Source organism: Macrotis lagotis, chromosome 2, assembly GCF_037893015.1.
Source record: "Macrotis lagotis isolate mMagLag1 chromosome 2, bilby.v1.9.chrom.fasta, whole genome shotgun sequence".
Classification (NCBI taxonomy): domain Eukaryota; kingdom Metazoa; phylum Chordata; class Mammalia; order Peramelemorphia; family Peramelidae; genus Macrotis; species Macrotis lagotis.
In genome coordinates this window covers 18581315-18605444 of record NC_133659.1, presented here as the reverse complement: position 1 = coordinate 18605444, position 24130 = coordinate 18581315, and the positions used below count along the sequence as shown (strand labels likewise).

Genomic DNA, 24130 nt, shown 5'->3' with positions numbered 1-24130 from the left:
AATACAAAACAAATTAAAAATAATTAGCATTTATACATTGCCTACAAAGCCCAACAGCTAGAGATAGAGAAATTCCCTGTAAATAGCTGTCCACAGCATACAATACTTGGGAGTTTACCTGACAAGACAAAGCCAGGAACTATTGCTTATTGCCTCATTTCTTCCTAGAAGACAATACTGCCTCTATGAAAACATTCTACGGGTGGTGAGGGGTCATTTTGCCTGTCTCTAGTCTAGGAATGACTTCTTTACCTGCTCTTCCCACTCACAGTTCCAGATTCTCTTTAATCATTATTTGACCAAAAGGACAATCAGAAGTAATTGAAAATATCTGTACTTAACCAGTGCCCACCTTTTTCTTCCCTGAGAGCCTCAGTGAGATACCGGGCCTCCTGCCTGATCTGATCCTCCAGGGTTTTCTTTCCCCAACCAAAGTTTCTCAGGGTCATCAAGGAAAACCTTCTTTGCTGTCTCCACTTTTCACCATTAGACATGAGTATGCCTGGAAAATAAAAGAACAATAACATTAATAACAATTCATATCAATGATACTATTCCCTCTGGCAACAATGGAATTTAATTGAACGAGTGCTTAAAAAAACACCCACTAAATGCCAAATGCCCTACTGGGTAAACAAATAGTACAAGTCAGACGGTTCCTTTGGCCAAGAATTTACAAACTCATTGAGGAAATAACACTTAAAGTTTAATTTTAGTGTACATGGAAATACTTGGAAGTCCTTTTTAAAAAATTAATGTTTCAATGATCTGAAAAAGATACTTTCCCATATTAATTTTTATATGCTTCTAAGGTTCATATTTTCCTCCCTTCCCCCTCCCAATGACAATGAGTAATCTTATATAATTTATAACAGTACTATTATGTTAAACATTTTCATATTAGTCAAATTGAGAAAGAAGAATTAGAACAAAAGGGTAAAACCATGAGAAATAAAAAAGCATAAAACAAATTTTAAAAAGTGAAAATCACATGCTTTTTATCATTATTCAGGTTCCATAGTTCTTTCTCTGGATGTGGATGGTATTTTCTATCACAAGTCTTTTAGAATTGTCTTTGTACACTGTAGTACTTAGAAGAGTTGACTATCAAACAGTTCTTCATTACAGTGGGGCTGTTTATGTGTACAGTGTTCTGGTTCTGTTCACTTCACTCAGCATCAGTTCATGCAAGTCTTTCTAGACTGTTCTGAATTTCTCCTGCTCGTGATTTATGGCAGAACAATAGTTACTCCATCACATTCATATACCACAATTTGTTCCCTTTAGGTACATTCTAATTCCTACAACCTGTTTTCTTTTCCTGTTGCTAAAGGTAATATTTCTAGCACAATATTGAAAAATAGTGGTGATAATGGGTATCATTTCATCTCTGATCTTACTGGTAATGCTTCTAGAATTAGGAGAACACTGTATAAATTATGATCAACTATGATGGACTTAGCTCCCCCCACAACAGATCCGTGACCAAGGACAATTCTGAGACTTGTGAAGGAAAATGCTATTCACATTCAGAGGGGAAAAAACAAAAACAAAACAACTATGGACTCTGAATGCAGACCAGAGCATACTATTTTCACTTTTGAAAACTTATGTCTTTTTTCCTGTTTCTTATGTTTTTTCCCCTTTAGTTCTGATTCTTCTTTCACAATATGACTAGTGTAAGAATATGTCAAACATGATTATATAAGTATAACCTATATCATATTACTCACTGTCATGGGTCATGGGGAGGGAGGGAGGAGGGAAAGTAGGGAAGTAGAAAAAGGTAGAACTCAAAATTTACAAAAAGCTGAAAGCTGAAAATTATCTTTGCAGGTAATTGAAAAATAAGGAAAAATAACATTAAATATTTTTTTTAGCTTTAAACTCTTGAGAAATGTATTTCTATTAAAGAGAGCATAGTTCATCAGAAAATATGGACCTAAGTTGATTTTGGTGGGATGATATAAAAAAGTAAGACATTAAAAATGGGTTTGTACTATAATGGCAAGAAGAGGGAAGGGGAATATGGTAAATCACTTTATATAAAGATGCTCAGCAATATAGTATAGTATAGTATAGAGGGAGTGGGTGAGAGTTGCTTGAATCTTACTTTCCTTGGATTTGGCTCAAACAGGGAACAGCATATACATTCAGATGGCTTTAGAAATTCCATAGTTCTGAAGAGAGATCTTAAGAGTCCTTTTATCACCTTTTTGACCACTATTTGAGCACTTGCACCATGTGAGTTCTCCATAAAATAGTCTTTTGGCAATACATTTGGCATTTGGACAACAAATTCTTTGTATTTGTTGTCTCTGTACTAGAGTTTTATCTCCCAAGATCATACAGGGAAAATGTGGAAGAGCCTAGAATATGAGACTACACAGACTATGACATTTCCATTACTTCTCATTGTCTCATAGGAATATTATTTCCTGTTCTAACACTGGCTTCTTAGACACATTCCTTAGAAGGACCAACTTTTAGAAAAGTAAGGCCTTTTGGAATATAGTGATCAGCACACTGCTTTAGGAAGCACAGATCTTGGGAACCCATGCTGACTGAGATGCCTTCATCTATACTGCCAGTCCAGTTTAGGATCATAGATTTAGAAATGGCAAACTTAGAGGTCAATCAATCCAAATCTCATGCCAATTTTATAGATGAAGTCATTGAAGTTGAGAGCTCACAAATATCAAAGGTACAATTAAACCCAGGTCTTTTTAACTCTAAGATCAAAAATCTAGTTTATGAACCATGCCTTATTCTATATTTACCCCCCCCTTAGCCTCTTGAAATCTTTCAAGAATCAAATCACAAACTTAACTTCTCCATAAAGTTTTCCCTAGTAACACTAAATTTTAGGTATTTGTAGCAAAAAGACCAGAAGTCAATGGAAAATTCAATAAAATGTACTCAAGAAATTTAAGGAAATCATTAAAGACTAAATTATAAAGCTTTGATTAAGATCAAACTGCATACTTATAAGAAAATGTTATTTATATTAGTGTTTATTAGTTATTATTAATAGTAATAGTATACTTAAAACTTATTATTAATGAGATATGATAGATATTTGGGAAGAATTGAATGGAAATAGTAAGGAACACACTTTTCTCCTCATGGTATGAAAGATTTACTATATTTTACTACATTAAAATACTATAAGTGGGCAGAGCCAAGATCACAAAGAGAAGTCAGAACTTTCTTAAACTCTCCCAGATTTCCCACAGAAATAACACTAACCAAGCCTCTAAAAAAATGCCCATTTTCCAACAAAATCTTTCTTGGGGAGAGCAGAAGTGTGACCAGTACTTGGTAATGGTGCTGAAGCAAAGAGCTGAAACCAGCATGTGTGGTCTGTGGAGAGAGCCAGCTGGATTTTTTCAGCCACAGTAGAGATCTGCGGGGGATGCTTTCTGGAGTCGCAGATGATTAGGCCAACAACAGAGTAGGCTAGGTCTGCAACATAGAATGACCCAGCCTAATGAGAAGGCTGCTAGTATTCTCATTGTGGAAGGTTTGGGGGGCAGGCACCTCACCTAGCATAAGAAATGTAAGAGAAATTCAACATTTTGCAAAAGGGAGCATAAAAATTGACAGAAGAAAATAAATCCCTTAATAATACAATTGGAAAAATGGAAAAGATAAAAGTTCTTTAAAAAGTAGAAACTGACCAAATGGAAAAAGAGATACAAAAGTTAACTGAATAAAATAATTCCTTGAATAAGAGACTGAGGCAAATGGAGGCAATGATGAGACATCAAGAATCAGTCAATTAAAATTTTTTTAAAATGAAAAAAATAGAAGAAAATGTCAAATACCTCATTGGAAAAACAACTGCCCTGGGAAACAGATCCATGAGAGATAATTTAAGCATTATTGAACTACCTAAAAGCCATGATCCCAAAAAAGAGCCTGGACAAAATTTTCAAGAAATCAAGTAAAACTTGTTGCAATATCCTAGAACCATTAGTTTCAATGACCAATAGTCATTGAAAGAATTCACCAATCACCTTGTGAAAGGGATCTCAAAATCAAAGCACAAAGGAATATTATAGCCAAATCCCAGAATTATAAGGTCAAGGAGAAAATACAGCAGGCAGCCAGAAACAAGCAATTCAAATATCAAGGAACTAGTTAGAATTACACAAAACTTAGCAACATGAGCATTAAAGGATTGAAGGGTCTGGAATATGATATTCTGGAATAAAAATGAACTTGGCTTACAACCAAGAATCAACTATCCAACAAAATTCAGTATACTCTTTCAGGGGAAAAAATGAATATTTAATGAAATAGATGATTTTTTTAAAAGAAAGATTTTATTTATTTTGAGTTTTACAATTTTTCCCCATTCTTGCTTCCCTCCCTCCACTCCCCCACAGAAGGCATTGTTAGTCCTTACATTGGTTCCATAATATACATTGATCTCAGTTGAATGTGATGACAGAGAAATCTTATCCTTAAGGAAGAAAAGTATGAAATAGTAAAATTACATAATAGTATGACAGTTTTTTCCCCTAATTTGAAGGTAATAGTCTTTGGTCTTTGTTCAAAGTCCATAATTCTTTCTCTGGATGCAGATGCCATTCTCCATTGCAGATAGTCTAAAATTGTTCCTGGTTGTTGCACTGAAGGGATGAGCAAGTCCATCAAGGTTAATCATCACCCCCATGTTACTGTTAGGGTGAAAAATGTTTTTCTGGTTCCACTGATCTCATTCAGCATCAGTTCATGCAAATCCCTCCAGGCTTCCCTGAATTCCCATCCCTCCTGGTTTCTAAAAAGAACAATAGTGTTCCATGACATACACATACCACAGTTTATTACGTCATTCCCCAATTGAAGGACATTCACTTAATTTCCATTTTTTTTTTGCCAACACAAACAGGGTTGCAATAAATCTTTTTGTACAAGTGATGTTTTTACCCTTTTCCACAATCTCTTCAGGTTATAGACCCAGTAGTATGCGCATTTTTACTGCCCTTTGGGCATAATACCAAATTGCTCTCCAGAAAGATTGTATGAGTTCGCAGCTTCACCAACAATGTATTAGTGTCCCAGATTTCATACATCCCTTCCAATATTGATCATTGTCCTTTCTGATCCTATTGGCCAATCTAAGAGCTGTGAGTTGGTATCTCAGAGATGCTTTAATTTGCATTTATTTAATAACTAATGATTTGGAGCAATTTTTCATATGACTATGGATCACTTTGATTTCCTCATCTGTAAATTGCTTTTACATATCCTTTGACCATTTGTCCGTCAGTTGGGAAATGGATTTTTTTTTGAAAATTTGACATAGTTCTCTGTATATTTTAGAAAAAGTCCTTTGTCAGGAATACTATTTACAAAAATTGTTTCCCAGTTTATTACATTTCTTTTGAACTTGGTTACAGGAGTTTTGCCTTTGCAAAAACTTTTCAAGTTAATGTAATCAAAATTATCTAGTTTGTTTTGAATGATGTTCTCTATCTCTTCCTTAGTCATAAACTGCTCCCCTTTCCATAGCTCTGACAGGTAACCTACTCCTTGATCTTCTAGTTTGCTTATAGTATTGTTTTTTATGTCTAAATCCTGTAACCATTTAGATCTTATCTTGGTATAGGGTCTGAGGTGTTGGTCTAATCTAATCTAAAAGTTTCTTCCATATTAACTTCCAATTTTCCCCAAGAGTTTTTATCAAAGAGAGAGTTTTTATCCTAATAGCTGGAATCTTCAGATTTATAAAACAGTATATTACTTTAATCATTTCCTGCTATTGCACCTAGTCTATTCCACTGATCCATGACTCTATTTCTTAACCAATACCAGACAGTTTTGATGACTGATGCTTTATAATATAATTTTAGACCTGGTAAGGCTAAGCCACCTTCTATTGCACTTTTTTTCATTGAATCTCTGGAAATTCTGGATATTTTATTTCTCCATATAAATTTACTTACAACTTTTTCTAACTCATTAAAGGACTTTTTTTTTGGAATTTTTATTGGTAGGGCACTAAACAAGTAGTTTAGTTCTGTTAGAATTGTCATTTTTATTATATTAGTGTGACCTATCCATGAACAGTTGATGTCTTCCTAGGCATTTAAATCTGATTTTATTTGTGTGAGAAGAGTTTTGTAATTGTTTTCAAAAAGTTTTTGAGTTTGCCTTGGCAGGTAGACTCCCAGGTATTTTACTTTGTTTGAGGTTACTTTGAATGGGATTTCTCTTTCTAGCTCTTTCTGCTGCATCTTGCTAGTCATATATAGAAATGTTGAGGATTTGTGAGGGTTTATCTTATATCCTGCTACTTTGCTAAAGTTGTTAATTATTTCTAGTAGTTTCTTAGATGACTTTTTTTGGATTCTCTAGGTAGACCATCATGTCATCTGCAAAGATTGAGAATTTTGTTTTCTCCTTCCCTATTCTAATTCCTTCAATTTCTTTTTCTTCTCTTATTGCCGAGGCTAACATTTCTAATATGATATTGAATAGTAGTAGAGATAATGAGCGCCCTTGTTTCACCACTGATCTTATTGGGAATGCCTCTAGCCTCTCCCCATTGAATATAATGCTTGTTGATGGTTTCAGATAGATACTGCTTATTTTTCTAATGAACAGTCCATTTATTCCTGCACTCTCTGGTGTTTTTAGTAGGAATGGGTGCTGTATTTTGTCAAAAACTTCTTCAGCATATATTGATATGATCATATGATTTCTGACAGGTATGTTATTGATATAATGAATTATACTAACAATTTTCCTAATAGTGAACTAACCTGCATTCCTGGGATAAATCCTACTTAATAATCATGTATTAACCTAGTGATAACTTGTTGTAATCAAGGAAAAAGCAAAAAAGGATTTTATTCAATATGATAAAACTCATTAAATACCTACATGTGAAGATTATACACATAGCTCTTGGGAATTGTATCTCCATTAGAATATTTAGTCAGAAGGTATGGCTATAAATTCATCTGATTGGATGATTTAAAAAAACTTAAGACATTAAAAAGGGAATTGTGCTGGGTTGGGGGAAGGGAGGAGAATGGGATAAATTATATCACATGAAGAAGCGCAATGGACATATTACAGTAGAGGAAATGAAAGCAGCTGTGGGAATTTTTTGAATCTTACTTTTATCAGATTTGACTCAAAGAGGAAATAACACATAGAACTCAGTTGGGTTTAGAAATTTATCTTACCCTTCAGGTATTAGGAAGATCAAGGGGGGAGGAAGGGAAGGAGGGACTGACAGAAGAGAGAAAAGACAGGAGGGTTAAAGTAAAAGGGGAAAGAGGAAAGAAAAAGGAACGAAGGGGGACATATTCAGAAGCAAAACACTGATGAGGAAGGATACAGTGAAAGGGAAAAGAAAAGTATAAATGGAAGGGAGATAATATGGAGGGTAATAAAGAGTAAGTAATTATGATTGTGAATGTGAGCTCTCCCATAAAACTGAAATAGATAGCAGAGTGATTTAAAAACCAGAATCCTAAAATATGTTGTTTACAAGAAACACATTTGAAGCAGAGAAATACACACAGATTAAGCATAAAAGACTGGAGCAGAATATATCCTGATTGTCTCACATCTGCTTTAGCAGAGTGAAAAAAAAAAACAGGGGTAGCAATCCTTATCTCAGACAAAACAAAAGTCATAGATTTCATTGAAAGATTAAGTAAGGAAACTATGTCTTTCTAAAAGGTACCATAGACAATGAGGTAATATCAATTCTAAACATATATATGCCAAAAGGCATCCAAATTCCTAGAGTAGAAACTAAATGGATCACAGGATGATATAGACAGCAAAACTATATTGGTGAGGGACCTCAACCTCCCTCTCTCTGAATTAGATAAATTTAATCACAAAATAATTAAGGAGGAAGTTAAGAAGGCAAATAGAAATATAGAAAAGTTAAATCTGATAGAATTCTGGAGAAATGATTGGGGATAGAAAGGAATATATCTTTTTCTCCTTGGTACATGTCACCTACATAAAAACTGAACATCTGACAACCAAGAGTAGACAGGCAGAAATATTAATTACATCATTTTCAGATTATGATGTAATAAAAATATTGTATAATTAAGGGCTATTGAAAGATAGATTGAAAATTAATTGGAAACTAAATATCTTAATTATAAAGAATGAGTAGAACAAAAAATAAGTCATAGGAATAATTAACAATTTCATCCAAGACAATGACAAAAATGAGACAACATGCCAAAACTTGTTATTAGAGGCAATTGTATATTTCTAAAATTTTACATTCATAAAATAGAGAAAGAGGAGATCAGTTGAAATGGGCATGCAATTAAAAAAGGTAGAGAAAAGGACAAATTAAAAATCCCAAATTAAATACAAATTTGAAATTATGAAAATCAAAGTAGAGATTAATAAAACTGGAAGAAAACTATTAAAGTAATAAATAAAACTAAGAGATGGCTTTATAAAACAATAAAATAGATAAGCCTTTGGTTAGTTTAATTTAAAAAAGGAAAGAAGTAAAATAAATTACCAGTATCAAAAATTAAAATTGGTGAATTCACAACCAATGAGAAGGAAATTAAAGTAATAATTTAGAACTGTTTTTCATAACTGTACATCAATCAGACAATGTGAGTGAAATGGAAGAATATTTTCAAAAATATTAATTGACTCATTTTAAATAGAAAAGAAAATTAAGTATTTAAATAACTCCATTTCATAAAAAGACATTGAACAAGCCATCAGGGAGTGAATTTTCCAAGAAAAAAATCTCTTGGATCAGATGGATTCACATATAAATTCTACCAAATATTAAAAAAAATTAATTCCAATTTTATTTAAACTATCTGAAAAAATAGGTGGAAAAATGTGTTGTAACAAATTCCTTCTATGACATCAATGTGGTGCTAATATCTAAGTCAGGAAGAGTCAAGGCAGAGAAGGAAAATTATAGACCAATCACCCCAGTGAATATTGATGCAAAAATTTTAAATAAAATATTGACAAAGTGCTTTCAGCAAGTTATCACCAGAATAATACACCATGATCAGGTAGATTTATACCAGGAATGTGGTGGTAGTTCAATATTAGGAAAACTGTCAGCAGAATTGACCATGCCAATAACAAAACTTACAAATATCGTAGAATTATTTCAACAGATACTGGAAAGGTCTGATAAAATGGAGCATTCGTTCCTAATAAAAACACTAGAGAACATAGGCATAAATGGGGGTTTTCCTTAAAATGATAAGCTGTATCTATCTAAAACTATCAGCAGGCATTATATGTAATAGAGATAAGCTGGAAGCACTCCCCGTAAGATCAAGGGTCAAACAAAGATATCTCATATCCACTATTATTCAATATTCTTTGAGAAATGTTAGCTTTAGGGACAGCTAGGTGGCACAGGGGATAGAGCACCATCTCTGGAGTCAGGAGGATCTGTGTTCAAACTTGGTCTCAGATACTTAATAATTACCTAGCTGTGTGAGCCTTCAGCAAGTCGCTTAACCCCATTGCCTTGAAAAAAAATTAAATTAAAAAATAAAAAAGAAATAGCTTTAACAATGAGAAGAAAAAGAAATTTAAGGGATTAGAATAGACAATGAAGAAAGAAAGCTCTCAATCTTTGTGGATGATATGATAATGTGTTCAGTAGAGAATAATAGAAAATCAACTAATACACTACATTAACCAATTAGCAACTTTAGAAAATTTGCATAATATAAATAAATCTGTACAAATCATCAGCATTTCTATATATTACCAAAAAAGTAAAATAGTAAGAGTTAGAAAGAGAAATTCCATTTAAAGTAATTGTAGACAATATAAAACACTTGGGAATCTACCTGTCCAAGGCAAACTAAGAAACTAAATAAAAACAATTATAAAACACTTTTCACACAAATAAAATTAGATTTAAATAATTGAATCTGACTATTTTTTTATGATTCTCCTTTCACCATATGAGTAATATGTAAATATGCTTAAAATAGTTAAATATGTATAACCTATATTAGATTACTCTCTGACAAGGTGAGTGGGGAGGGAAGGGAAGAAGAGAGAAAAATGTGAAATTCAAAATCTTACAAAAATGATTTGTGAAAAATGTCTTTACATGTATTTCAAAAAGAAACAAATTTATTAAAAATAAAAATATATTTAAAAGCAACAAATCAGAATTATTAAAAATATCCTTTTCAGATCATAATGCAATAAAATTATATTTAATAAGTAGCCAATGAAAGATGGATTAAAAACACTTTGGAGATTAAATAGTCAAAACTTAAAGCATTAACAACTTAGACACATGATAGAAATAATTATTCTTAAAGAGAATGACGTTAAAATCAAAACCTACTGAATACAGCAAATTATAATAGAGGTTTAGATTAAAAGAAAATTCAAATTTCTAACTACTCACATCTATAAACTAGAGAAAGGGCAGACTAAGGAATTAGTATGTAATTTGAAATAAACTAGAAAAAGACCAAATTAAAAATTCCCAGTTAAATATTAAGTTGTAAATCCTCAAAATTAAAAGTGAGTTTAATAAAATTCAGAGAAAAGTCATTGAGCTAATAATTAAAACTACGCTTTGGTTCTATAAAAAGGAAAGAAAAATTTACTTAATATCAGTGATAGAGATCAAAACCAAATCACTAGTATAAAAATAAAAAAGGATGAATATATTTGCTAACAAAGATGAAATTAAAGCAATTGTAAGGAGTTATTTTGCACAATTATATGCCATTAAATTTATCAATTGAAGTAAAATGGAAAATATTTATAAAACTATAAGTTTCCTAAATTAGCAGAAGAGGAAATAGAATAGCTATATAAACCTATTAAAGGAAAAGAAATTGTGCAGACTATAATTGAATTTCTTAAAAGCATAGCACTAAACCAGTTTAATTTGCAAGTGAATTCTCTAAAACATTCATTTTTTAAAAAAAAATTTTCCCTAAAACAATTAAAGATCAACTTATTCCACTATTAAATCAATTATTTGAAATGATAGATAGTGAAACAAAAATGATAGTGATATCTAAACCAGGAAGAGTAAATGATAAGAAAATTCTAGGGGTGGCTAGGTGGCATAGTGGATAAAGCACCGGCCCTAGAGTCAGTAGTACCTGGGATCAAATCCGGTCTCAGACACTTAATAATTACCTAGCTGTGTGGCCTTGGGCAAGCCACTTAACCCCGTCTGCCTTGCAAAAAAAAAAATAAACCTAAGAAAAAAGAAAATTCTAGTAAAATTTCAAAAATATTAATAAAATTCTAACTAAAACATTACAACAATACATTATATAATTATACATTATGATCAAGTGGGATTTATACCAGAAATATAGTGACTGTCTAAAATGAGGAAAATAAATAACATAATTTATTACATCACTAATAAAAGTTAAACAAGTCATCGTTACATGCAGAAAAGATTCCTGATAAAGTACAGCTTTCATTTTCTGCTCAAAACTCCTGAACATATCGATATAAATGGACTTTTCCTTGAATTGATAAAAAAAAATCATCTAAAACTAACAGCAGGCATGATTTATACTATATATTGTAAAGTAGAAGTCTTCCCAGTAAGATTATAGGTCAAACAAAGAAGCCCACTGTCACAAATATTATTGGACAATCTAGCAATAACAACAAGAGAAGAAAAAGAACGTGATTGACTCAGACACTTAGAAAATCCCAAAGACTCAAGGATTTGTTGAAACAATAATTTTATTAGAGTAATAGGATATGAATTGTCAGCCTTCATAAATATAAAATATATATCATAATCATATATCTCATATATATATATATATATATATCATAATCAAAACTCTACAATGGGATATAGTTTAAAAATACCCTACTTAAAATAACTCTAGACAGTATAAAATATTTGGGAGACCACCTTCCAAACAACACACATAGGAAGTATAAAAAATATTTTTACTTTTTCAAAAACATTTTAAACTTAATTGAACAATAAGAAAAGAAAAACAAAACATTATCATGTACACAGCAGAATATAGGAAAGGATTTAATATAAAATCTAAATTTTCAAGAAAGCCTGAATAGTAAATGCTGCTCATTGTATTCAAATCTGTCCAGTTTTCCTTATGGGTTTTCTGTTGTGCTCTGCTGTGCACTTTTTATATATTTCTATACATTTTTATAGGGATAATTGCATGTTCTTATGTGTATATAGAAGAATATGTACATGAATGTTTATACGGGTAGTTAGGTAGCAGTGAATAGAGCACTGACCTTGGAGTGAGGAGGTTGGGAGCTCAAATCCAGCCTCACACTTGACATTTACTAGCTATGTGACTTTGGATAAGTCACTTTACCCTGATTGCCTCACATCCAGGACCATCTCCAGTCATCCTGATTCATATCTGGTTACTGGATCCAGATGGCTATGGAGGAGAACATGAGGCTGGGGGATTAGCACATTGCCCCATCAGTCATGTGCTTGTCATGGTATCATTTCCCTCTTGTCAAGGTATTCTTTGAGAATGAAGGACAAACATCATCATCAAAACATAAACACTGGGCAGCTAGGTGATGTAGTGGATAGAGCACTGGCCCTGGAGTCAGGAGTACCTGAGTTCAAATCCGGCTTCAGACACTTAAAAATTACCTAGCTGTGTGGCCGTGGGCAAGCCACTTAACCCCACTGCCTTGCAAAAAAAAACATAAACACCATATCTGCCTAGGTAATTATTATCAAACACACACACACACACACACACACACACACACACACACACACACACACATATATACATATGTAAGCCTGTATCACACTTCTCTTCATTTGTTATCTGGTTTTCTGAAGTCAGATAGTATCCTCCATAAATCCAAGTATTTCCAAACTTTTCTGAATTAATTATTTTCTAAACCGTAGCAATATTCTAACGCAACCAGATTCTATTTCTATGAAAGCATCTTCCCAATTTTCTATTTATGCAACTTAGGTGCATACATTTTATTTTTACAAGAAAACTTTTATTTAAAACAATCAAATGATCAATTTTATATTTCAATAATGCTCTCAATTTATAATATGGTTACATGTATGAAATGACTGGAATTATTTCCTTTATATCTTTTTTTCCCTGTTCTCTGAAGTTTCTGACCCTTTATTGTTACAAATAAACTTTATTATTTTTTCTAACTCAGAATGATAATTTTTAGTCATTTAATTTGTATGACATTATATAGATTAAGTAAAATTCATCTTTTATTATATTTGTTTTACATATCTATGAACAGTAAATACAATTTCAATTATTTAAATCTTTATATAAAAAGTGTTTTATGTTTACATTCATGTGATTCCTGTGTCTGTTTTGATAGACATTCTCTGAGGTATTTTATATGATCTAGTATAATCTAAAAAATTATTGAATAGAATTGATGACATATAGTATAGTTTCCCTATTTTTCTTTTGATTAAATTTATTTTAGCTTTAATATTGTCTGAGATCATGCATTCTACTCCTGCCTTTTTTTAACATAATAAATTTTATGTCTGACCTCATGTGTGTATGTTTATCTTTCATTTTAATAGCATTTTTGGAAACACCATAGAGTTGAATTTAAAGTTTTACTCAACTATCAGTTTCTACCCTATAGAAAAATTCATCCCACCTTCTAAACTATAACTTGTCTTATATTTTCCTCTTTCCTCTTTTTCTTCACTTTCTTTTGCACCCTATTCCTATCATTTCTCTCCCCTTTGCTTTACTTTTATCCACTACCTGTCCCTCCTATTTCTTTACCTATCCAGCCCTTCATCAATGCCTCCCCCTTACCCTCTTTTTCTTTTTTGAATTTAGATATATATGGTGATCCTCTTTTTCCCAATGACAGTTGGGTTTCAGCACTACTTGCCTTCTCCCCATTAGCTTTTGCAACATCTTTCCCCTTTTTATGCATCATTTGCATGAGATAATTGATCCATTTGATCCTACTGCAATTTATTTTTTTAGACTCATACCATACATTGAGCTTCAGCACTAACCTATCTTTCATAGGGGCAGTTAGGTGGTACAGTGGATAGAGCACTGACCTCGGAGTTAGCATAGGAGTTTGAATCCAGCGTCAGACACTTGACTCTTACTAGCTATGTGACCTTGGCCAATTCGCAACACAATCTTGAACTTACAGCCATGGGACCCTGGAAGCCAGGAGAGATTCTGCTTCATGGTATCCAGTTTCTACAAGAGCCTTTGATATCAGAGACCAAGATTCTGTTCATACCCTGAATTCCTGGAGGGGGAGGCATTCTTCAGGAAACAGTATCCACAGGGCAAATTTTCCCCATGGTGCTATTGGGCAACAAGATTGAATTGGATGACTAGCAATGTTCCAGAACAAAGCACTAGATGGTGTAAAGAGAAAAGCCAACTTTACTTTGAGGTCAGTGCTAGTGAATGGCATCAGTGTGGAGTAAGCATGCTAACTGCTGAGCAGACAAACTCTGTCCTGCCTTTAAGGATTTTGAGAACAACCTGATTGATCCTATGAAGTAGAAGAGCCAAGAAATGGATGCTACAGGTGACGGAAAATCCGAGAGAGAGAGAGAGAGAGAGAGAGAGAGAGAGAGAGAGAGAGAGAGAGAGAGAGAGAAGAGAGAGAGAGAGCCCTCCCAAGGAAGAGGGCTCCTGATTATTCATGGCTAAGACTGGGTAGAAGATTGGGGTTTCCCACTCCATACCCTGTAATCTGTGTTCCAGGTTGCTGGGATTTGGTGACAAAAGGAGAATCTTAATTTGCTGTAAGGATAAACAATGCACTGCCATTGGCTGAGAGCAGGAGAAAAACAATGGATACTGAGGGACACATAATAAGCATTTCTTACTGCTGTTCTTGAACTGGGAGAGATAGAGTCCAACAGGATTCAGCAACCTTGCAATCTGGCCCCTTCATTTGACAAGTGAGAAAACAGAGTTTATAATAAAGAGGTTAAGTGTCTAAGCTAATATCTCATAGGAGAAAGCGCCAAAGGTAGGATTTAAATTCAGGTCCTCTGACTCTTCACTATTCCATGTTATTTCAACTCCTCCATTTTTCAGGTAAAGAAACCAAGATGATGAAGGCAAGTACTTGCCTGTGATCATATATGACTATAAATGGAAACAAAGTCTAGAAAATTTCCAGTCCAGCACTTTCTCCATTCCATATATTTCCTTCTGTCTTATCTCTGTTGAGAACTCTGTCATATAGTATGGAATAGTTGTTAATGCACTGGGAGTTGAGTCAGGAAGATATGGGTTCAAATCCTGTGTGATTTTGTCCAAGTCATTTAACCTCTCTTGACCTTGGTTTCCTTAAAATGAGAGAGATGGAATCAATAACCTCTAAATGTCCTCTCTACCTCTAAATCTATGACCCTATGACTTCTTCTCTTTTAATAAAAAATGATGCCCTATAATTATGCTTATTAGGCATCTACCTTGCCCATCTCCCACCCTAAACTAATTCACCTGGTCCTGGATGTGTATAACCCAATTCAGCAAACTTGTTTTTGATGAATTTAACAATATTGGACAATCAGAACTGAGAGAAAGAGAGAAATATGAACCACATCTCAAAGTCAAATAAAGACCTTTGAGACTGAGTCAATTGCCTTTTGAGAAACAAAGCCTTGCTAAGGAAAGTACTGATTAACCATGGAGTAGAAGATTGGGGAACTTCGATTACAATCCCTACTGTGCCAATTGCCAAGTCAGTCACTATGAATTTCAATGCTATTTGCCCTCAAAAGGTTATGGTTAATCAAATGAGACAACCTGCTTTGAAAACTATAATACTCTCTACAAATGAGAATTCTCTGTTTACCTTGCTATGGTTCTAAAGTAGAGATAAGGAACCTTTTTTTCTGTCAAGGATCAAAACTTCAAAATTAACCTGTTATTTTTGACCAACTATTTAATTAATTCACTCCTAAAAAACTCCAAGATTTACTGAATTTCAAGTCCAACTGTGGTTGCCTTGGCAGCACCCGACCAAATGATTTCACAGATGTGTTTGAAAGATACCATCCCAGGAACAGAGCCAAGGGGTGAAAAAAGGGGGACAGGTGGTTTGAAGCAGGAATTTCTGTTTAAAAAGAAAAACCTTGATTTCTCCTTCTGTTTCCCATACCAGCCCAAGGTGTGTTGCCTGTTACTCGCCCCAGGGAAATAATAGTAAATGCATTGTCGTGCATCAGAAAGATGACAGATTTAGGATTACAGGATCTGGGTTGAAATCCTGGCTCTTTCACTTGGTACCTATGTAATCTTGGACAAGTATTTAACCTGTTTAGACCTTAATTTCCTTATCTGTTAGGAAAAGGCTAAGCAACCTTTCACTTTCAATCTATGATCCTAAGTGTCTGCCCAGAACTAAAGTCCGTGATCAGACAAGGAGTAAAGGTGGAAGGGGTTAGAAAGGAAAAAAGACGGTCCTTGCTCTCCCCTTCTGCTCATTCCTTTGCTGTCTCCTTGTAGTATATGAAAGATGAAGTGACTGAGGAAAATAAAATGTTGGATCCTCTGATATCTATTTCTTGATGATGATGATTTTTTTTTCAAGGCAATGGGTTGAAGTGGCTTTCCCGAGGCCACACAGCTAGGTAATTATTAAATGTCTGAGGCTGGATTTGAACTCAGGTGATCCTGACTCCAGGGCCAGTGCTCTTATCCATTGCACCACCTAGCTGCCCCATGGTATCTATTTTTTAAGCAATGCATGCCAGTTGCCTAAAAAATCAGTACCAGTTTAGGCTTGGATCCTAAAGATGGGGAAGACAAGATTTTATACATTAAAAACAATCAAATAAGATCAGTTAATTAAAAGAAAAAAGTAGGAAAAAAAATAAAAAGGAGAAGCTTCTTTAACTCCCAATCTTTCTCCTAATATGGATCCAGATCTTTTGTTGTGTCATGGTAGCTATCTATAGATGAGTGCTTTCTCCCTTGTTTATTCATTTTTATTTAATTGCTTTTTTCTTGTTATTATTTTAATTGCTTTTATCAAATTCTAAACCAGAGGTATGGGGAATAGTGTCTCAAACCTCAGGAGCCAGCAAGGATCCTGCTCCTCTGCTACTTACATTGATTCAAAGTGTGCTAGCCTCTTTCCCCTGGGATTGAAAGTACAGTGCAGGACTTGTTTGATCAGGATACCTGTGCTTGGTAGTCCTCAAAAGTAGAAGGCCCTTCAGTCTGCCCAACCTTAGGATCCCACACTGTGAAGTTTCTAAGGCTGAGGATACCTCCCAATCCCAGGTGCCCCTAGGGATTATTTTTGCTAATTCCACAAAGTCGTCCTTGAGGTATTTCTACATCACTTCTGCTCTTGGGGTCAGGTCTTGGCTGGGAGTTTTCTCAAGTTGTATCTGGAGAACAACTGTTTCAACCTATATTTATTTCTGCAGCTCTGAGGTAATATAGTTTTGTTTTGTTTTTGTGGAGGAAATTTGAAGAGCCAAGAGTTTTCCAACTTATACCACCATCTTCTCAGAATTCTCTCAAAAAACTTTTTTTTATAAAAATAAAATCAGATTCAAATAATTAGAGAGATAGTAATGAATTGGTAAGCTGGGCTAGTACAATAAAAATGAATATTTACCCAGCATAATTTATACATTCAATGCCATCCCAATTAAATTACCAAAAAATATTTTACTGAATTAGAAAATAGTAGCAAAATTCCCCTGGAAAAATATACAAAAGAAGCTGAGGCTATTGAAGGAAAAAAAGTAAAAAAAAAAGTATAAGGGAAGGAAGTTTAGTAGTGCCAGATCTTAAATTGTATTATAAGGTAGAAATGAGCAAAACTATCTGGTATTGGATAAGCAGTAGAAAGGTAGCTCAATGGAAAGGAAAACATATAATTTACAGCAGCACGTAATTATCATATACTTATAGTTGATGATTATAAACACTTAGATTGTGGGATAAGAATTCATCATTTGATAAAGATTGTTGGGATAACTGGAAAGCAGTATGACAGAAACTGAAGATGGACCAACATCTCCTATCATTTACAAAGATAAAGTCAGAATGGATATATGACTTAGTTGTGAAATTTTACAAGAAAGTTAGAAAAACATGGAAGATATTATTTATCAGTCTTATGGATAGGTGAACTATTTATATAGTTAAGTGAAAATGAATAAATTTGACTACATTTAATTCAAAAGTTTAGTCAAAGTAAAACCAATGTAGCTCAGAAGGAAAACAGAAATTTTGGGAGAAATTATGGATAGTTTATCAGATAAAGGGCTCCTATCTAAAATATAGAAAGAACTTTATCAAATGCAAAAGAATGAATCATTCCCCAACAGAATGTTTTTCAATGAAAAAATCAAAATAATTAATAGTCATAGACAAAATGCCATGAATCATTATTTATTAGAGAAATGAAGATTAAAATAACCTTAAGAGTTCATTTTGTACCTACCAGGTAGGCTAAAATGATTGAAGGGAGGGGGTGGCTAGGTGGCAGTGGATAAAGCACCGGCCCTGGAGTCAGGAGTACCTGGGTTCAAATCCAGTCTCAAGCATTTAATAATTGCTTAGCTGTGTGGCCTTGGGCAAGCCACTTAACCCCATTTGCCTTGCAAAAAAAATCTAAAATAAAATGATTGAAGGGAAGGGTGGCAGGGCATGGAGGAGTATTGGAAAAATTGGGACACATTCATTTTTGGAACTCGCCCCACCCCCCAAACTGAGTCTTCTCATTCTTAAATTAAAACATTCAACTCCTTCAACTGATTCTATCCTATACCATTCTCATTGTTCTCTCCCTTAGTCCTATTTCCCGCCCCCCCAAGATATGAAGAAAGGAAACTTCAAAGAATTTGTTTTTCTCTATATTTTTTGCTGTCAAAAGACCTTTATAATGGGTTGGAATTCTTCAAAAAAGATAAAGAACAGGAATCAAATATATCTTTTAAAGAAACCTGGACATGAAAAACATTCATCATAATTTTAAAAAACTCACCAAGTGATTTCATGACATGGGTTTGGATAGGAAATTCGGGTCGATCAATAAACACCTGCTCTTGGTTGACGAGGACTTCTTTGATTAGTGGCAATCCAGTTACTGTTATAAGACTTGCACTGCCCATATGCATGCGGAAAACATTTCCTTATTTCTTGGAAAGCTGAAAAAGAATTCATTTTAAGTTGCAAACTTCCATTGTCTTTCAAGGTATTTTTACGTCTGTACTATTATCAGATGATATTCTAGCAATGTAAAAATTATTCCAATGGAATCCTCTCAGTTGGGTCTCATCCAATTCCATTGACTTCAGATGAGTTCACCCAAACAATCACTGGGTCCTCCAACTATAGCTCAAGTGCTGTGCTAAGAGCTGAGCAGAAAGTCACAGATGGTTCCTTCCCTTGAGGAACCAACCTAGAAAAAAAAATGCTTCTGAGGAGTGGAACCAAGAGAACAATGTCCACATCAACAACAATATTGTGAGATGATCAACCCTGATGGAAAGAGCTCTCTCAGTGCTCAGAGAGCTAGGATGACTGTATTAAATCAGCTATGGATTATATTATCCCATCCAGAAGAAGAAAAGCAAAACAAAACAGAACACGTACCCTTCTGAATCTTTGAACACTTCATAAAAATTATCATTTTCCCTTAATCCTAATTCCTTATACTGAAAATTACTAATTTGTAAATGTTTATCAAAATATGTACAATGCTAATCTGACTGTTAGCCTCTGAGGGGAGGCGGGGTGGGAAGGGAGGGTGGAAGGAAATTTTGTAATTAAAAATATACATGTGCATGTAAGGGGCATAAGTGGTGACTTTTCAGAAACATAGTGTTAAATTAGTCTAAGCCATAGGCCTCAGTTTCTATTTCTCAAGAATCAGGTGAGCATGAGAACCCGGATCTCTGACTACAAAAATGATGTTACCCTAACCTTATAAGATGTAAACAAAGACTAACTTTCCTGGGAAAGCTTAGGTACAACCCCTCAAGTCTGACCATTTGTTGTTAGGGTCGGCAGAAATGGGCTGTGGTTTTTGTGGGTTTTTTTTTTAACCCAGCTTCAGCTTCTGTAATTCAGCTTTTCCTGCTCTCTCTCTCATGGAGTTAGGAACTGCCCCGCTTCTTGCAAGAACGGAATTGAATTTGAACCCTTTGCTGCCACTTTGAGAGGACTCCAAGCAGTCATTTTGGGTTAGGGTTTAAATTCCCTGCACATGCATATGGATGAAAATAAATAAATAAATTTAAAATTTAAAATAAATTAAATAAAATATATAAATATATATATATAACATTTTATATATAAATATATAAAATGTATAAATAAAATAAAACAAAATAAATTTAAAAATTTTTAAAAAGAAAAAAGGAAAGAAATGCTCTGTGCATATATAAATAAATACAAAATACATTCAAATAAAAACTTCTACTTGATTTCCAGAAGACTAGAAGCTGGGAGGGATCAGGAAGGGAGGGATCATGGCTCTCTGAAGCTGAGCTTTGATGGAACCTGGGAATTTCAAAAAGTTCAGGAGAAAGGGGAGTGTATTTCAGTCTCTGAAATGGCTGCTACATTCAAGGTAACATGCTGGGCTAGGAATATATGCAAAGAGCAACTCAGATTAATTCACAATTAAGACTTAGAGGTCAACTGTTTGATCCATTAGTATTTTCATTGCATTGAGTTAGATGTAAACTCACAGAGAGGAGGGGTAGTTATATTTCTTTTCTTTCTTAATCCCCAGCATCAAGAATAGTATCTTAGCAGGTACTTATAAAATGTAAGCATATTAATTAATTGATTGATTGGATCTTTTTTCTCTGATCACTGCCCTTTCCAAATTCAGTAGATGATCTCTGAAAGAGATTAAAGGAGACATCAAACAATACTACCACCAACTTGGTCTTCAGCTTCTCTGATAAGGTTTGACCTTGACCTTTACCTTTACCTTTGACCTTTACCCCAAGAGTCTGTCACCACACTGTTATGTGAAATCATTAAAGCTTGGTAGGACCAGAGAAGGATGCTCTTTTGATTCAAGGACCTGAGACAGTGGAGAACCTCAGGTTGATAGCATATGTTGACTATTTTCAGGAACCAGGGATATTCAAACTTCAAAAAACCATGAAATGAAGGGCATGATGTGATATGGTCTAATGGGTTCAGATCCTATTTGACTTCTGTTAGGAACCAGTTGTTGAATCTTTTTCCAATATTTAGCTTCTGCAAATGTAGTAACTCTCTCAAAGGGATGTGTTGAGGATCAAATGGATTAAGGCATGCAACATTCTTAACAAATGAACAAGGGCTATCTCAATCTAACCTGGGAGGCAGCTTGGGATTCCACATAAAGATATACCATCAGCACCATAAAAACCTGAGTTCATGTCCTACCCCTGACTCCTGGCAGCTGAATGACTCTGGGCAAGGCACTTAACCTTAAAATGTCTGAGGCAAATGGTCAGTCCTGAATCTAGGCTTGACCTTGGGCTGTCCAACATTTCATCAATGACTTGGATAAAGAGACAGATGGGTGCTCCTCTGGAAATCGATACTAAGTGAAGAAGGGTAACTGGGTCATGGTGTCAATTAAGAAATATTTTCAGTGGGGTGAAATTCAAAAAGGATATATATATATATATATATATATATATATATATATATATTTATATATATATATATATATGTAACATCTCACACTAATGTACAAAAAATAATTTCACAACTGCACTTGATCTGAAAAAAATTGGCAATTTTGTTTTCTTTAAATTTTTACAACTGCACTTCATTATAATCAGTTTGTTTATAATCCTATGTTATATATTTACAACCATGATTCTGGGTGGATATCCACTGGTTTCACCAGTATGAGTGGCAGATCACCAAAAAGGTGAAACATTGCTTATAGGATGTGGAATAGGTTTGACCTCATTTGAGCCAGAAGTGTGATATGGTAGATTAAAAAACTCATTGTTACTGTTTGGTGAACTTAATAGGGGAAAAAAACCCACTTCCGGGGTGGTGACAACATATTATTTAGACCCAGAATTGACTAATAAAGTCAATAAATATCAGTGACCTGACATCATTTGTCCAAAGCCTTAAGGTCAGTGTATGGACCTCGAATATTAACCGTGTGTGTGTGTGTATGTGTGTGTGTGTGTGTGTGTGTGTGTGTGTGTGTGTGTGTGTAGTGGGTTGCTATTGTTTTTGTTGTTCCTTTCTTATTCTGGTGAATCCTATGGGTCACTTCTCAGAAGAAAGCTTTTCTATGCATAAAATAAAAAAAATTAAATTATAAAAGAAACCAATTATAATAAAACAGTGATCCAAAATATTTTTAACTAAAATTCAATGGCCTCAACTAAAACTTGAAATGTGGAGTTTGAAAAGAGCTCAGAGGCTGCCTATGCAACTTGTGCCAGTCAGTCTATTAATTAATGAAACAGAATTGTGGCTACAAAACAGCAAACGACATTCTCTGAGGGAGTCACCTGTCCCTTTTAGATAGCAACAGTAACAAAAATAATGATAGCTGCCATTTTATAATAAAATCATTGTTTAAAGCCCTTCACAATTATCCCATTGGGTCAGAATCTCAGAAATGGAGTCAGGAGGGACCTCAGGGGTCACTTAATCCTGACCAGCATATAAAATGAAACACCACAATGACACATTCCATTAGTGATGACCAGATCCCATAGATCAGAAGAAGATGTGAACCCAGGTCCTCTAAGCCTTAAATGGGATGGTCCTCCTTTGTAAGAGGCTGCTTCCCAGATAGGGACAAAGTAGAGATGGACATCCAGGCTTGCAGCTGCCCCATCCAGTACATTATCCAAGGTCCCAGGTCCCATGTCACTCTTTACCTTTTGGATGCTCATTTTGGGGTTTTTAAAGTCCATCTGGAAGATGTTGCCCAATATGGGTAGCCCAGGAGGGCTTGGAGGATAATTTCGATGCTGTTTCTTCTTCTGAAGATACTGTGCCAGGATCAGGAGCATGACTGAGAGGAGGAGGAGGGTCTGCAGAGGGGCTGCCTCCCAAAGGGAAGGGAGCACCTTTCCCAGAGAGAGCTTCATCCTTCCCCAGTTCTGACACCGAGGCCACCCAAGTTGAATTCCTCCTCCCTCTTCCTGTTCCTGCAGCAACAACAACTGCTATGGGCCAATGGGAGCAAATTTCACATGAGTCAGAGCTCAGGCTGGTTTTATACACCAGCCAGGGAATGCCAACTTCCCCTCTGAGACCAGGCCCTCTGCCCTCTGCAAGGGCCTGCCTCCCGGGAATAAATGAGCTTCTGCTACCATCCCCACCAGAAAAGAAGATTGGGCTTGTCTGCCGGCAACCAAAGAGATAATTTGACCAGAGTGCTGTGAAAAGGTTCCACTCATACACAGCCCCAACTAATGGAATCCAAATCACAAGGCTAGAAGAGACCCTGAATGAACCCCCTTGTTTAGGAGAGAGGTTAGCTGAGGTCCAGGGAGTCCAGGAACTGACAAGGTCCCCTCACTGTTTATAAGTTTCACACCCTTCACTGGAGCCCCATGCTGGCTTGTTAACCCTCTTCTCCCCTTTTCAAGCTGCCTCCAAATGGAACTTGGGAACTAATGTAGAGGAGCTCAAAGCCTGGAATTTGGTAATCCCAGAGGGTTGTGTGAATAGATTCCACCATATCTATGAATGTCAATGGGAGAAAATAATGTTGACTTTTTTAGACTATTAGAATAAAATTCCAATAGATTTGGAACAAATTGGGATAATTAGAATATAATTCTGATAGAATTAGAATCAGCTAAAATGAAATTGAATATAATTGAAATGCATTAGAATAAAATTCAAATATAAATTGGAATAATGTTAAAAATATCCCAATATACTTGGAATATTTGAAATAATATTCCCTTATAATTGAAATAAACTGGAGCAGACAAGTATAAAATTCTGCAATAATTGGAATAGTTTGAATAAAATTCATACACATTTGGATTAAATTGCAATGAAATTCCAATGTAATGGAAATAAAATTTCCTTCTTCACTGGGTGATACGCCCCTTTTACCCAGGTGAAAAAATTTTTTTTCCGAAGTTCCTCCATGATATCTTGAATTGAGAACT

The 24130-nt window shown here is 34.6% G+C and overlaps 1 pseudogene; it reads right to left on the bottom strand.

The window, feature by feature from the left end:
- Positions 1 to 23110, bottom strand: part of LOC141512399 (cytochrome P450 2J2-like) — a 47541-nt pseudogene extending 24431 nt beyond the window's left edge.
- Between the last annotated feature and the right edge of the window lie 1020 nt (positions 23111 to 24130).